The following is a 14,037-nucleotide window of genomic DNA, read 5'->3' on the forward strand; positions in this document are numbered from 1 at the left end:
TAAGGACCAAGATGAGCCTGGATCTGAAGTTGCAACTTCAAATCTTGGTTCATTACTCGAAATGAATCACCAAGATGCTATGGCTCTAAAACTCAAATATAGAAGGATCTAGCTAGAAGAAGATCAAGGTAACGACTTGATACCCTGGAATGATGCTAAACTGGGGTAGACTTCAGATCCACACACGTTCCTTGCCACAAAATTCTTGATCTTCAAGCTCCTCTCACCAAGATCCACCTTTCAAGCTTAAAACACACAAGTATGGAGAGAAAACGACGATTTAGGGTTTTTGGACTCACAAGGGGCTGTAAGGGAGGCTAATGACCCTTTAAATAGGATGTAAAACCCCAGAAATTAGGGTTTCATCCTCCAGATCCAACTCGTCGAGTCATGTCTCCGACTCGGCGAGTTGGACATTTAAACACGTGGCCCCAAAAGTTCATACTCGACGAGTCATGGCATCCAACTCGTCGAGTAGACCTTCCAAAATGAAAAATATAGTTGTAAAATTAATACTTGGGAGTCGTAGCGTTACACCTGGATAACCCTAATCAGAATATAATAATAATATTTTAAATTGATAATTATCCAACTCCATATTTATCCATATAGGATAATCTAGAAATCTTAGATTATCCCCCTTGAAACTATCCACCCTCCTAGTGGAAGGTTATGGAACCTTTTGTTCAACTATTAAACAATTGCACTTTAAACCATCTTGGTGGTTGATATGAGTCCATGCATGAATTTAAGTCCGTAATATGAGATTTGTTGGAAAAAAATGGATTTGGGTTCCATTAAGACATGCTAAGGCATAAAGTTGCCAACTTTAGGTCTAAGAACCCCATAATGGTCGAAATCTGAAAGTAGGATCGAATGGCTGAAAGGATTAAGCACCACATGGCTTAAGGTGACAAGCAGCTCAATACGTTGAGCGTACCAAAGAGTACGCAACACATACTGGCAAGCGATCGTGTACGTCGCGCGTACGCCGAGCGTACGTCTCTTAGTGGGCCTTTGAACTTCGGTTAGGATTTGGACCTTTGGACCTTAGTTAGTTTTTAGGCTTTGGCCTGTTTTGTAACGACCCGTCTCTGGAATGTTGCTTCCATGATATTTATTTAGAAGTTTTTAAGAGGGACTCGGCGAGTCTATAGCCCCACTCGTCGAGTAGGGACGGGATTTCGAGCACGTGTAAGTCGGCGACTCGGCGAGTCTATATTCGGGACTCGGCGAGTCTGCCTGCCAGGAAGAAACCCTAAATCCCCGGGTTGCTCACTATTTAAGCAATGTTATTGTGCCCCAAACTCGCCTCCTTCACCCTCAGAGAGCTGTGAGAAACCCTAAACCATCCCTTGATTGATTTAATGTGTTTTGTGTGAATTCTTGAAGGCTTGAAGAAGAAAAAGAAGAAAGGATCAAAGAGAAGAGGTGTAGAGCAAGGATCCAAGGTCAAAATCAGAGTTCATTGAGGTATTTCTCGAAATCCTTCTGTTTTATGCTCAAAACCTCCATTAGAACACTTCTAGGGCTAGTTTAATGTAGTTTTCAAACCTTATAGTCGTATGGATGCCTTAATAGATCGAGATATCCCTAGATCTGTTCATTTAGGAGTTGTAGATCCCGGATCTATTGCCTTTTTGAAGATGCTTTGCATGAGAACCCTAGATCTAGCCTTTATTATGCTTTTTGAGCCTTATAATCTTCATGGATGCTTATGGGCACGTAAAGATAGAATCTTTACGTGCTAGTCGAGCTAAGGGATCCCATATCTATAAGTTTTATATGCTGGATTCAAGCAAAATCGAGTTTAGAGTAGCTGCATGCAAGCGACTCGGCGAGTCGAGTCGCGAGTCCCCGATTTTCCCTTTTTTGAGTGATGTCGAGTGGGGACCAGTGAGTAGTAGAGTAGACTTAGTGAGTTGGAGGTCAGACTCAGTAATGGAGGGACTCGACGAGTTGTTCATACAACTCGGCGAGTCCAAGGCAATCTTCTTAGCTCGAAGAACAACTCGTCGAGTTGTTCATACGACTCGGCGAGTCGGATGCAGATTGCCTGAGTTTTAGAATCAAAAGGGAACTCGTCGAGTTGATGCCATACTCGACGAGTAGCCACGAGTAGGGTTGAGAAGTGAGAATAGAGACTCGGCGAGTTGGCGGCCCAACTCGGCGAGTCAGGTCAACTGTAGGTTGACTTTGACCGGGAGAGTTGACTTTGACCAGGGGTAAAAGAGTCATTTTACCCCAATGCAGTGGCTAGTATTTGATTGAGTTTGTTTATGGAATTGTAGCCGGGAGATACCGGAGTAGCAACAGATAGCTTCCAGAGCCATACACACAGCAGCCAGTTCACGAGGTGAGTTTCCTTCTAGTAGGAACGGGTCTACGGCCACAATGCCGGCCCGTTTAGTTAACAGTAGTTCCAGACTTCAGTCCGATGCAGTAGTTAGAGTGTTTGATGTCTTTGTGATTCAAGCGTGTTTTGTGTTATGTGTTCCGGACTTTGGTCCGATGCAGTATATGTGTTATGTTAGCGAATACGTGTTTATGATATGCTATGTTCAGACAGTTCCGGACTTCGGTCCGATGCAGTTAGTTCCGGACTCTGGTCCGATGCAGGGGACAAGGTCCCGGTCAGTTCCGGACTTCGGTCCGATGCAGCTAGTTCCGGACTTCGGTCCGATGCAGTCGGTTCCGGACTTCGGTCCGATGCAGCTAGTTCCGGACATCGGTCCGATGCAGCTAGTTCCGGACTTCGATCCGATGCAGTGGGCAAGGCCCAGTATGTGCTTTATTTATTATTGTGTGGTATGTGGTAGTTTGGGGGGAGCTCACTAAGCTTCGTGCTTACGGTTTCAGTTTTTGGTTTCAGGTACTTCCGCAAGTAAAGGGAAGAGCTCGGGATGATGGCATCGCACACACCACAGCTTCAGTTTTTGTCCTGGGAGTTGATTCAGTTTACTTAGATATGTTTTGATACAGTTGTGACACAGTTTTCTCACAGTATTTTAGTATGGTTTGAGATACGCAGCGTATGGTTTTATTATATGATACTCCGTTTTATGATTTTTGGTTATATTAAAAATGAAATTTTCGGGTCGTATTTTTGGTACGTTTCATGTTTAGAGTAGGTGGACCTCATAATTATGTTAGTGGGCCTTAAATAGTATGCTTTCTGTTGGGTTTTGGTCATAAGACATCCTATGTGCTCATACAAACCCTAATGCTTGGATCTAGGTTTCTCTATTATACATGCTTTGAATCCAAGACTATAAACCCTAATTCTAGCATATGGAAATCGATATTAACATACAATTAGGTTTATGATATTACCTTGATTGTTATGTATCAATAACAATCCCAATTCCTCCTTGAATTGACTTTGGAAGGCTTAGAGTCACAAGTGTCACTTCTCTAATGGTTCACAAACACCATAAGCAAGAGGATGAAGAGGAGAGAGGATGGAGGCTGCCAAAACCATGTGAAAACCCTAGAAAGAAGCTTAGCCACGTTTTTGGTCCTTAAGGGATCTATATATATTGAGGCAATTAGGGTTATCTAACAAGGAAACCCTAATTTGGATGCTTAAGCCCTAAGCAACCCATGGGGCCCTTTCCTTAAGGCCTTGGACGATTTCATATGGGCTTCCCCCATAGAATTCGTCCACCTTATAATAAAAGGCAATCCATGGCCCAAATTGCAATTATCTTATAATTACAATTCCAGTCCCTTAAGTTTAATTAATCTCTTTTAATCACAAAACTAATTACCAATTAATTATTGACTAATATTAATTAAACAATATGTTTTCTCCTTTAATATATTATTCTCATAATATATTAATAAATCATATTTAATCCTTTCTCTCCATAATTCATCCTATCAAGTTGCTTTGGTGAAGGCAACCCAAAAGGACCATGCACCATCGGGTCAAGTACATACCAAAATAGATATGGACTTAGACACTAATCCAACAGTCTCCCACTTGGATAAGTCTAATAACTATTATGCGTATGACTTCAGATCCTGATCTGCAATCGTAGCTTTCCAAAGCCGCTGTCAACTTTGATCATATCAGATATGCGTTTCCTTAGATAAGGGATCATATATTCCTCCATTTTAGATATCATATGAGATATGATTTCAAATCATTCTCTTTTTACTATATCTCGATTCCCAATTTATGACGACTGACTAATTGAACAAATCAAATTAGCCCTAGCCCGGCCGAGCATTTACGTTTGTCATCACTAAATCATCGAGGGGCCCAAAAGATATCGCTTTTATCCTGCCTTGGATAAAAGGAACGGATAAACTTTGATACAATGCTTGCTTGCAGTCACTAACCAAATCACACACAACAATATGTTTTATAACACCAAGTTACTGGTGCGTTTACATATTATCAATGTGCAACCGATTTGCAAGATACAACTCACACATCTCGGTTTCAAGAATATAAGATGTTATCGTCTCACCAATCACTCGTGATACAATTTATGGAGTGATCCAAGTGAGCGTGGGTTTAATCCAATGCTCAAATTCATATTCATAAGCACTCATGAACGTTGCAGCAAACATTTGTTTATGTCTAATGCTCTTTAGACAATCCACACACCAATTCATGACAGTCTTCATTCATATCTACTTCCAACATATGAACGACTGTGGCCCGTTTGAATAATTCGATTATTCTTAATAAATTCAATTATTCTGGAAGTCAAAACATGCAAATGTGAAACACAAGAATAATACTAATCCCATATGGCCTCAAACCTTTGAGTATAAATAAAACTCCTTTTATTTATCACCATATTGATTACTCATTATTTGTCGTTTCGGGTAATCAACTTCTTACTTGAATTACAACACTTGTCCCATGCTCCTAGCATGCACACAATGTTTACCTATGGTTCTTACTTTGTGAAATAGATCACATTGAAAACATTTCCAATCATTCTCAGTTCACAACTCCAAATCCTTTTTTCCATAAGTTTAAGAATATCAAATTCTTGCTACTTATAGAATATGCTAGATTCTAACATTTTATGCAATGATCCTTTCGTAATGTCACCGCACCAAAGTCACAAAGACTAGTGCCAATGATATTACAAAGTCCTCTATCGGAGATTGTTACAAGACAATTCCTTAGATATGATGCCTCTCATTCAAAGTACATTCCTTTGAAAATCCTTTTGCATAAAAGTTTCTAATCTAGTCATAGATTATCAATATTCAATTTCCAATATGGACACGTTTCCATATTTTCCATATGACAACTCATTCTTAATAGAATCTTATCTATTCGTAATGATGTCGATATGGTCCATCCAATATGAAACATTTCCATAATTTCCATATGACAACTCATTCTTAATAGAATCTTTTCTATTCATAATAATGTTGATATGGTCCATCCAATACCATGCTTCCAACTACTCACAAGCAACCAATCCTCGTCAAACTGTGGATTGTCCTTTGATAGTTGTTTAATTATTTTAGTCAAAAACAATTCTAGTCCCTTTTCCCTCTAAATGCGCTCGACATTTGGAAAATTTTAGAATGGTCAAACATTAAAGCATTTGCAATCGATCTTATACCCGAAGCGTATGGGACATGACGCATAATGTTTTATTTGCTATGTTCTCAAAATTCGAATTGTGAAGAGGAATTTCGTAATCATAATCAAAATTTTAAGAACACACTATGTACCCTTGACTAAATTTATTAACATTTCTCAACCTAAACCTTTAGATTTGAAATGAAGCATAATATTTTCTCCCTTAATTATAGCAAAACAACTTTACAACCCTTACTACTTTGCAAGGTATGACTCTTGTTTTCTATAATTAATATTTCCAACTTGCAATACGTGCCTTAATAATCATACAATCATAACATTTATGCTCCCACTACCATGATGATTATTATAAAACATAACACTTATGCTCCCACTAGCTTCGACATGTATTCATAAACATCTTAACTTTCAAAAAAACAATGCTTATTGAATTTCTTAAGTTCATGTTTCTAATACTTAGTGCTTTGATAATCTTTTATCAAGGCTTCTTGGACTTATACACCTTTGCCTTCGATAGTTCATATGTGTGTCTAAACACTTAAGACTAATTGCCAAACCTCACAATTCAAATTATGGAAAGGGATACCATAACCATAATTGAATTCGAGAATGCAATTTTACAATCACTATCTTCTTAAAATCTCTCTTAGTGAAAGCATTTCCTCACAATCATTTTCATGAAGGAGGAAATCTTATGACACTTAGATTTAAACGATGTATGTGTTCCTATCCATGTGAATTTGTTAAAAGTAAAGTTTACGACAAATTCAAACTCATATGGACCGAACTTTCTTAATCTTGATTTCTTGCCTTATGGTAGCACAGCTGCCCACCATGTCTTCCAAGTAGTTAAGAAGCTCACCCTTTCCTATCAATGTACCTTTCATTGATTAAGGTGCTTTGCCTTTTATGCGTTCAAAATGAGAACTCATAGAACTCACATGCATAATTAACTCGATTGGATTGGCACAGAAACAAAATGATGTTAACACGATAGGTTGTAAACCTCAACTCGTGTGCTAGTGATGATCGATAAGGTTTATTTGATTTGTTCTTGAAACCTTTCAAGACCATTAAGACTCCCACTGACTCCTTGACATATAAGATTCTCTTGTCAAAACATTTCTTGACAAATAAATATTCAAGAGTTAGTGTAGCTTTTATCAAGACAAAACACTTCATAACTTTGGTCCTAGTTGGTCTTTGTCTTATCCAAGACATCACAACTTTCCACAATTGATGAATGTTATAAACCTTCTTAATACTTGTCACTCATTGTCATAATCTTAACTCTAAGACTTGTTTTGGAACGAAGTATGATTGACTTCTTGATTTAACCATTTCTTCAATCCTTGATTCCTCTTCTTAAACGTACAATTGTACTAAGACTCACTTAGAGGATCAATTGAGATATGGTTCTTAATCATTAAGACCTATCATAAAGCATAAAAGCTACTCTCCCTTCTTCTTAGAATGGAGAAACTCTTATCTTTCTGCCTACTTGATTCCTCTTATTCGTTTTGCTATTGATTTAAATTTTTTCAATCAATTCATAATTACACTTAATCTTGTAAGTATAATCATATTTACTACACATTTAGTAAATCATGACAAATATCTTTGTTATTCTTATGGTGGACTTGATCAACACGCAACTTTGTGTATTCGATCTCCAAGTCCTTCACTTGACACTTTGTCAATGAATTTGTCTAATTTCCAAATATGAAATTTCTCATTCATCGTGCAACCAAGTTGCATGATTCCAAGTTTCTGTCCAATTGAAACTTGGGCGATGAGAAACTCTCCCTATTTGGTAAACTTTCGACCTTCCATAAATAACATAATAAGAACCAAATCCATTATTGTTAATAATAGAAACATTTTAACATCAATTTTTATACACGCCATTGTAAGGATAATATAAATATTATAAAAATCAAAATTTATTTTATTGCCGAAAAATTTATACTTACAATGCAACTCATTGAAAAACTTATGCTAATACATCTTTCTTAGCAATCTAATTCTAACTCTAAGTAGTAGCTCAAGAATCTAATCTTCGAGAAATGCGATTGAAATCCATTCCTTCACGGTTAGATTCTGCTCACTTCTTCCCTTAAGCTTCCTTTCTTTTCTTCGATCCTACAAAACATCAATTGTAATCTTATCACATTATGTATTAAGAATCTAGAATAGGAGCTTAAAAGAGTTAGTTAATCGATTTTACCTATATTAGAGCCATACGTTTCGACTCTCCCATCTCTTAGATCTCTTAGGTAAATAGGGCAGCTTCGTCTCCAATGCCCTTTCTCTTGGCAATAAAAGCAAATTGACTCTTTTGGAACATGACATGGAACTACTTCAGACATTGCCTTTCTCTTATGATCAAACTTTTCGATCATAGCATGTCTTTCGTTGCCATTGTCTATATCCATAGAGGTCTCGAAGGCAGATTCACCAATCAACTTTGCTTTTCTATTGCGCCAAACCATTGTTGATTCAGCAGCAATAAGCATATAGGTGAGATCTATAAGGGTCACGTCGCGGTTCATCATATAGTACTCTCGTACGAACTCACTATATGAGTTAGGAAGTGACTGAAGAACCCAATCAACAGCCATTTCCTCACAGACAACGGATCCCAACATTCTTAACCTATCAATGTGTGACTTCATCCCTAGGACGTGTGCACACACCGACTTTCCTTCTTTATGTTTACTTGCCAAAAGGGCTTGAGTGATCTTGAACTTTTCAAGCCTTCGAACTTGTGGGTTAGGGAGAATAAATGGAGGAGGAGGAGGAAGTGAAGTATGATCTCTTGTTCCTCGATCGAATCGTGGAATATCATCTTCATGTGGAATGCTTGTTCCACGGGATTTGAGAAGACCATAGTTGTCGAAATTTGACATCTACAAAACGGGAGAAAAACAAATTCAAGTTAGTTGATAGATTGAGTCCTTAGTAAATCACCCAAATGAAATACTAAGGCTAGGACCCAACACAATATTCTACAACTCGGGAGAGGGATGTCGTAACCCAAATTGCAGAACATTTGAAGGTAAGTGAATGACGATTCACTAATTTCCACCACGAAAAACGAAAAAGAAATTTAAGTTTTAAATCTATGAAAACTCCTAGATCCTTTGAGATTCATTGAACATTTCAATGGCATGTTTAAATCTCGATATGCCCCTCTAGTTTGTGACTGGTATGCCGAGGATCACAAAGCGGGTGTGAATAACCATGCAAACTACATGGTGCCCTCACATGTTATAGTCACCTATTCGATGTGTCGGTAAACCACACACGATCCACCGAACTATGAAAAACATTGAGTCACCCTTTGCTACCTTTACTTAGAACCATTTAGTGTGTCGGTAAACCACACACGCTCCACTAACGTCTTCGCAAAGGCACAAAGTGTAATTTCATGGAATTGCATCAATTCACTTTTGCCTAAGTAACTAAGATTGGAAATTTGTAAAACATTTAGTTACTTTTGTACTTTATTATACTTATAATAGAAGGTTTTGTCCTATCCTACCCGTTCGGCTAACGACCCTCCACTAGTCAAGAGTGCGGTGGGTAAGAGTGGATACCCATTCAATCGCCATTTTATAGGCAATTTCCTTAAACACCCCTTATAGACCAGCTTCGTGAATGGGGCCTACTAACGGTAAGACTGACTTTTACTCATACATATATATAATGTTAGACTTTTAATGTTATATATAGTATAGGGTGTATTTTATACTTTTAAAATATTAGGTGGTCTAATTTAACAATTATACTTTTAATTCAATTAAATTTTAAACCAAAACTTTTAGAGAAATTTACAAAAATAGCCATTTACACTAATGACATTACAAAAATAGCCAAAAAAAATCGAAATTAGAAAAATAGCCAACGATTTCGCAGATGAGAAGCTCCATCTGTGAAACGGAGCCTCATCTGCGAAATACCCTCGTTTTTTACTATATAAGCGTTTTTTTCTCCATTTTTCACCCTTCTCTACACAAAAACTCTCTCTATCTTTGGGCTTTTCTCAGAATTTTGGCTTAGTTTTTGAAGAAAATGAAGGATTATGTCAACAATCTCGCAAATATGGTTAGATTTTAACTCTTTTAATGTTTAAAGTTATTTTTTATTTTATCATTTTTTGTATTGTTTATTGTTAAAAAAGGGTAATTTTGTTGTGTTTGATAGTTTTAATATTTCTTTAGTATACTTGAAGTTTAAATGCTATTTTGTTAGTGTTTGTTTGAATGTACAAGTAGAGACTGCGTAGATAATGTTTACAATTTGTTATTTTAGTTGTTTGTTTAGTTGTTGTATAACCTGAAAACTTGTATATTCTTATCGTATAATTGTTTATATAAAGTAAAAAATAGTTAAATTATAGTATGTGCAAAATAGTCGTTTGTATATATATTTGTCGTATAAGTATAACATTTGTATAAGTTGAAAATTTGTCGTATATATATTGTTAGAAATTCTTTGTGTTTGTCGTATAAGTTGAAAATTTGTATAAAGTTGTTGTCGTATAACTTGCGAAATTGTTAATTTGGTTGTCGTTTTATTTGAAAAATTGTTTGTTTATATGGTTATAAAATGTTAGTTTTAATTAGAAAGATAAAAATTGTTTATATATTTGTCGTTTAAGTTGAAAATTTGTTTAATAAAATGTTTTTATAATTATGTATGATATTGTTTTTTATCGTAAATATATTTGTTGTATAACTTGGAAAATTGTTTATATATGTGTATGTTATTGTTTTTTATCGGAAATATATATATTAGTAATTAAGAAATTGTATTTGCATTACTAATTGTTTATGTACTTATTGCAGTTCGTAATCATATATTTTAAAAAGAAAATATTTTTTAGTTCTCTAATTTGTTTTTGTGTTTTTTTTTTGCAGCATGATTTAAGTTTTATCAATACGAAAGCCTTTGCGAACTTAAAAGACTCGGGCGGTAACATATGGGAAGTATTTGAAGTTTTAGATGATGCCAGACGTGCCATTTTCATAGATACTGTCTTTGGTTATTTTATTGATGTCCCTCGTTTACAAGGGGACGCATTATTGTTTCATAAAATGTTCCTTCATCAGATCCGGCCGAACCCTGTTTTATCTCCAGATGGAATAAAACGATTATATTTTCGAGTAAGCAATACGAAAATGGTTTATGGGCCGGGAGAGTTTTGTTTGATTACCGGCTTCAATTTTGGGAGTATCCAAAAAACATTGGGAGAAAAGGGTCGGAAAAATTATTAAGCAGTAAAAAAAGGTGTTTATTGCGTAAACGGCTATTTCCGGACCATACTAATAGTTCGGTGAAAATCGACGACCTAAAACGTTTAATTTTAAATCGAACATTCCTAGCACTTGACGATGTTGATGCAATTAGAGTATGTTTGATATACATTTTGTGTGAAGGTTTTTTGGGTAAAGAAGTTAATGATCGGGTGCCACAAGATTGGTTTTTTTTGGCTGAGAATTTGGATCTCTGGAACAGGTATATTTTGTTTACGTTAAAAGTTCTATTTTATTAAAGTTATAATTTATATAATAATCATTTTTGTTTTTTTGTTTTGTTAGCTTCGCTTGGGGTAGCTATCTCTGGGATTTTACTTATGTTGACCTTAAGGATACATGGAACAAAATACATAATTATTTATCACTTTCTGAGCGTGGTCAAACTTTAAAGTACTCCGTCTCAGGATTTACGGCTCCAATAAGGGTATAAAAATTTTCTTATATTTAAATTGTTTTATTGTTATGTTTTTTATTTTAATTTTAACTTTTATTACTGTAATTGTAAAAAATTATAGATATGGATATATGAGATGATTCCGGCTGTTCGTGCATGTGGATTTGCATCGAGAAAAAATAAAGACTTGCCTCGGATGAAACGATGGAGTGGAACAAAAAAATTGAAATGGGTTGACGTGAACAAGATTTGGTCAAAGATGCAGGTTTAAAAATATTTCGTTTATTATTAATAAACTTGATTATTATACTTTTATATGCATTTTTAATATGTTTAATTTTTTAGGAGGGGCAACCACCAAGACAAAACATGTTACCGGGTGATGGTGAGATGACATCTTGTTATTATATGTCATTTCAAGAGTATGTATATGGTGAAGGGAAAGCAGTTCCATCCCCAGTACGGGACCATTTTAGGAGACAAGACGAATCTTCGTCTAGTATGTCGTCTAGTGGTCGCTCTCATGGTAGAGGTCGGGGCAGTGGGAAACACAACCTAGACGAGGTGTTGAAACGACTACATGCACTGGAGCAGTATGTGTTTATGAACCGACAAACCTACAGAGGTTTTTGTTGAAGAAGTGAATACTGAATAATTTTGGAACTACATTAGTTTTGATGATCTGATAGTGTCACAAAGAAATTATGATGAATAGGTTAGTTACACGCTACATTATTTTTTAAATTTTATTAACATATATGAATACCTGTGTTCATATTTTATATTTGAAAATATAGGTTATGCAAGATGAAGTGATGAATAAAAACAATACAACTGAAAATGTTTTTGGTGATATTCAAGACGACAAGGTTGTTATAGATATTACATTTACGATTTTAATAATTACTTTTTAATAAAGTGTCTTTCGTTATTAAGTAAAAAGTTATATTTTTAATGTAGGTGTTGGAGGAGAGGAATGAGTATGCAGGGAACAAATTTGATGATGATGTGTTTGATGTAAATGATTATAGTGAAGTTAAAGAAGTTCTTATAGTTACATTAATATAAATATTTTGTTTAATTAGATATTATTGCTTATTAAATTATGTGTATTTCGTTATTAAGTATAAAGTTTTATTTTTAATGTAGGAGTGGGAGGAGAGGAATGACAATGCGGGGAACAAATTTGATGATGATGTGCCGGACGAAGACGAACTAATAATAACGGGAATTGTAGATTATTTTGATGATGATGATGGCAAAGAAGTTACACCCGATAAACCGAGGACTCGAAAACCATCACAATATTTGTGCCCTCCTTACACCGAGGTATTCGTTTTATTTATAAACTGATGATTTTATGTTTATGTGAATTATCTGAAAGATATAGATTTAAACATTTGAATATTGTTTTTAGTTGCACACGACACCGAAGCAAAAAAGAAGGTTGATATCAAATCAACAAGCCCCGTTCCTCCTCCAGTTTTTGGTGTTGCTCATGACTTCTCCATGTTGCGCCTGCAACCTTACGTAGCAGGCGGTGAGGTTGTCATCCAAAATTATATATTTCATTCATATGATGTCCAGCATCGTTTGTTTAATTTCGTGTTAGATAGAGATTTTTGGAGCTCATTGTTTGGGCATACACACGACGGATGGTTGGAGTCAGCGGTAAATTAATTGTTAATTAATTATTTTAAAAGTTAATTGTTTTTTAGCCAATAACAAAACTATCATGTGTGCAGCATATAACCATTTGGTACCGACTATTGATGGAGAGACGGTTTGAGAGCGATCGACATACAATAATGCCTCCAAATTTTTTTTGTTTCTCATGCTTTGGAAGAAGGACAGGACTGGAGGGTGTTTATGGCTGGTATTGCTACGTACCCCAACTTCATGGTTGCTTGGTGGAATGTTGATACGGTAAACTTAATTGTTTATATTGAAAATAATATCGTTTTTTTGTTATGTTTTTGTATTGTGATGTAAATAAACATAATTTTATTTTCTGATCCTTATACAGGTCTTATTGCCGATTCATTCATCCCCTAATCATTGGCTATTTGGGGAACTACGATTAGCGTTAATGGAAGTGTATATTTATGACAGTCTTGGTAGAGGGGCTTATGAAAAATTCAAATCTGAAGGAATCTTTTCCAAATTTGAACGTCGGGTGGCAAATTATTTGGACAAGATTAAGTATTGGGCCCGGAGGACCATCCCAAGGATTCCATTGAATATGCAATTCATTTATGAAGAAAATGTTCCCCAACAAAGTAGTCATTTGGGAGATTGCGGTGTTTATGTTTGTATGTTTATGGAGCAATTGGTTTCAGGTCAACCAATACGTGTTCTTATTGACCCAAAGAACGCAGCTTTAGAGTTCCGTCTACGGATGGCAAAAATTATTTGGGGGTCTAGTCTTGGTCCTATGTAGTTGGATTATATAATTGTATATATAAATTAATGTTGGATTTGATTATTAGTTTATTTTTACATTTTACTCAACGGATGGCAAAAAATATAACGTTACGACAATTACAACAAATTAATGACCTACTAATTACTTATCAATACATACAACATAAGAACGACTACAACATTTGTTTTAACGTTACAAATACAACAATTTATTGACCTAACAACTTCAAAACCATAAAAACAATATTGAAAAGCTTACAACTTGTAAACAAGAGCTGCCAAGAACAACACCCAACTACAAACCAACGCTATCTTTA

General features: G+C 35.6%; 1 long non-coding RNA gene across 1 annotated transcript; it reads left to right on the forward strand.

Annotated features, from left to right (window-relative positions):
• The first annotated feature begins 12,733 nt into the window (after positions 1-12,733).
• Positions 12,734-13,719, forward strand: LOC145090626 (uncharacterized). Its single transcript, XR_013701677.1, has 3 exons — positions 12,734-12,967; positions 13,042-13,222; positions 13,323-13,719. It is a non-coding gene; the product is annotated as an uncharacterized LOC145090626 (long non-coding RNA).
• Positions 13,720-14,037: the final 318 nt, after the last annotated feature.

Source organism: Lactuca serriola, chromosome 2, assembly GCF_051521515.1.
Source record: "Lactuca serriola cultivar US96UC23 chromosome 2, Lser_US96UC23_V15, whole genome shotgun sequence".
In the NCBI taxonomy this organism is placed as follows: Eukaryota; Viridiplantae; Streptophyta; class Magnoliopsida; order Asterales; family Asteraceae; genus Lactuca; species Lactuca serriola.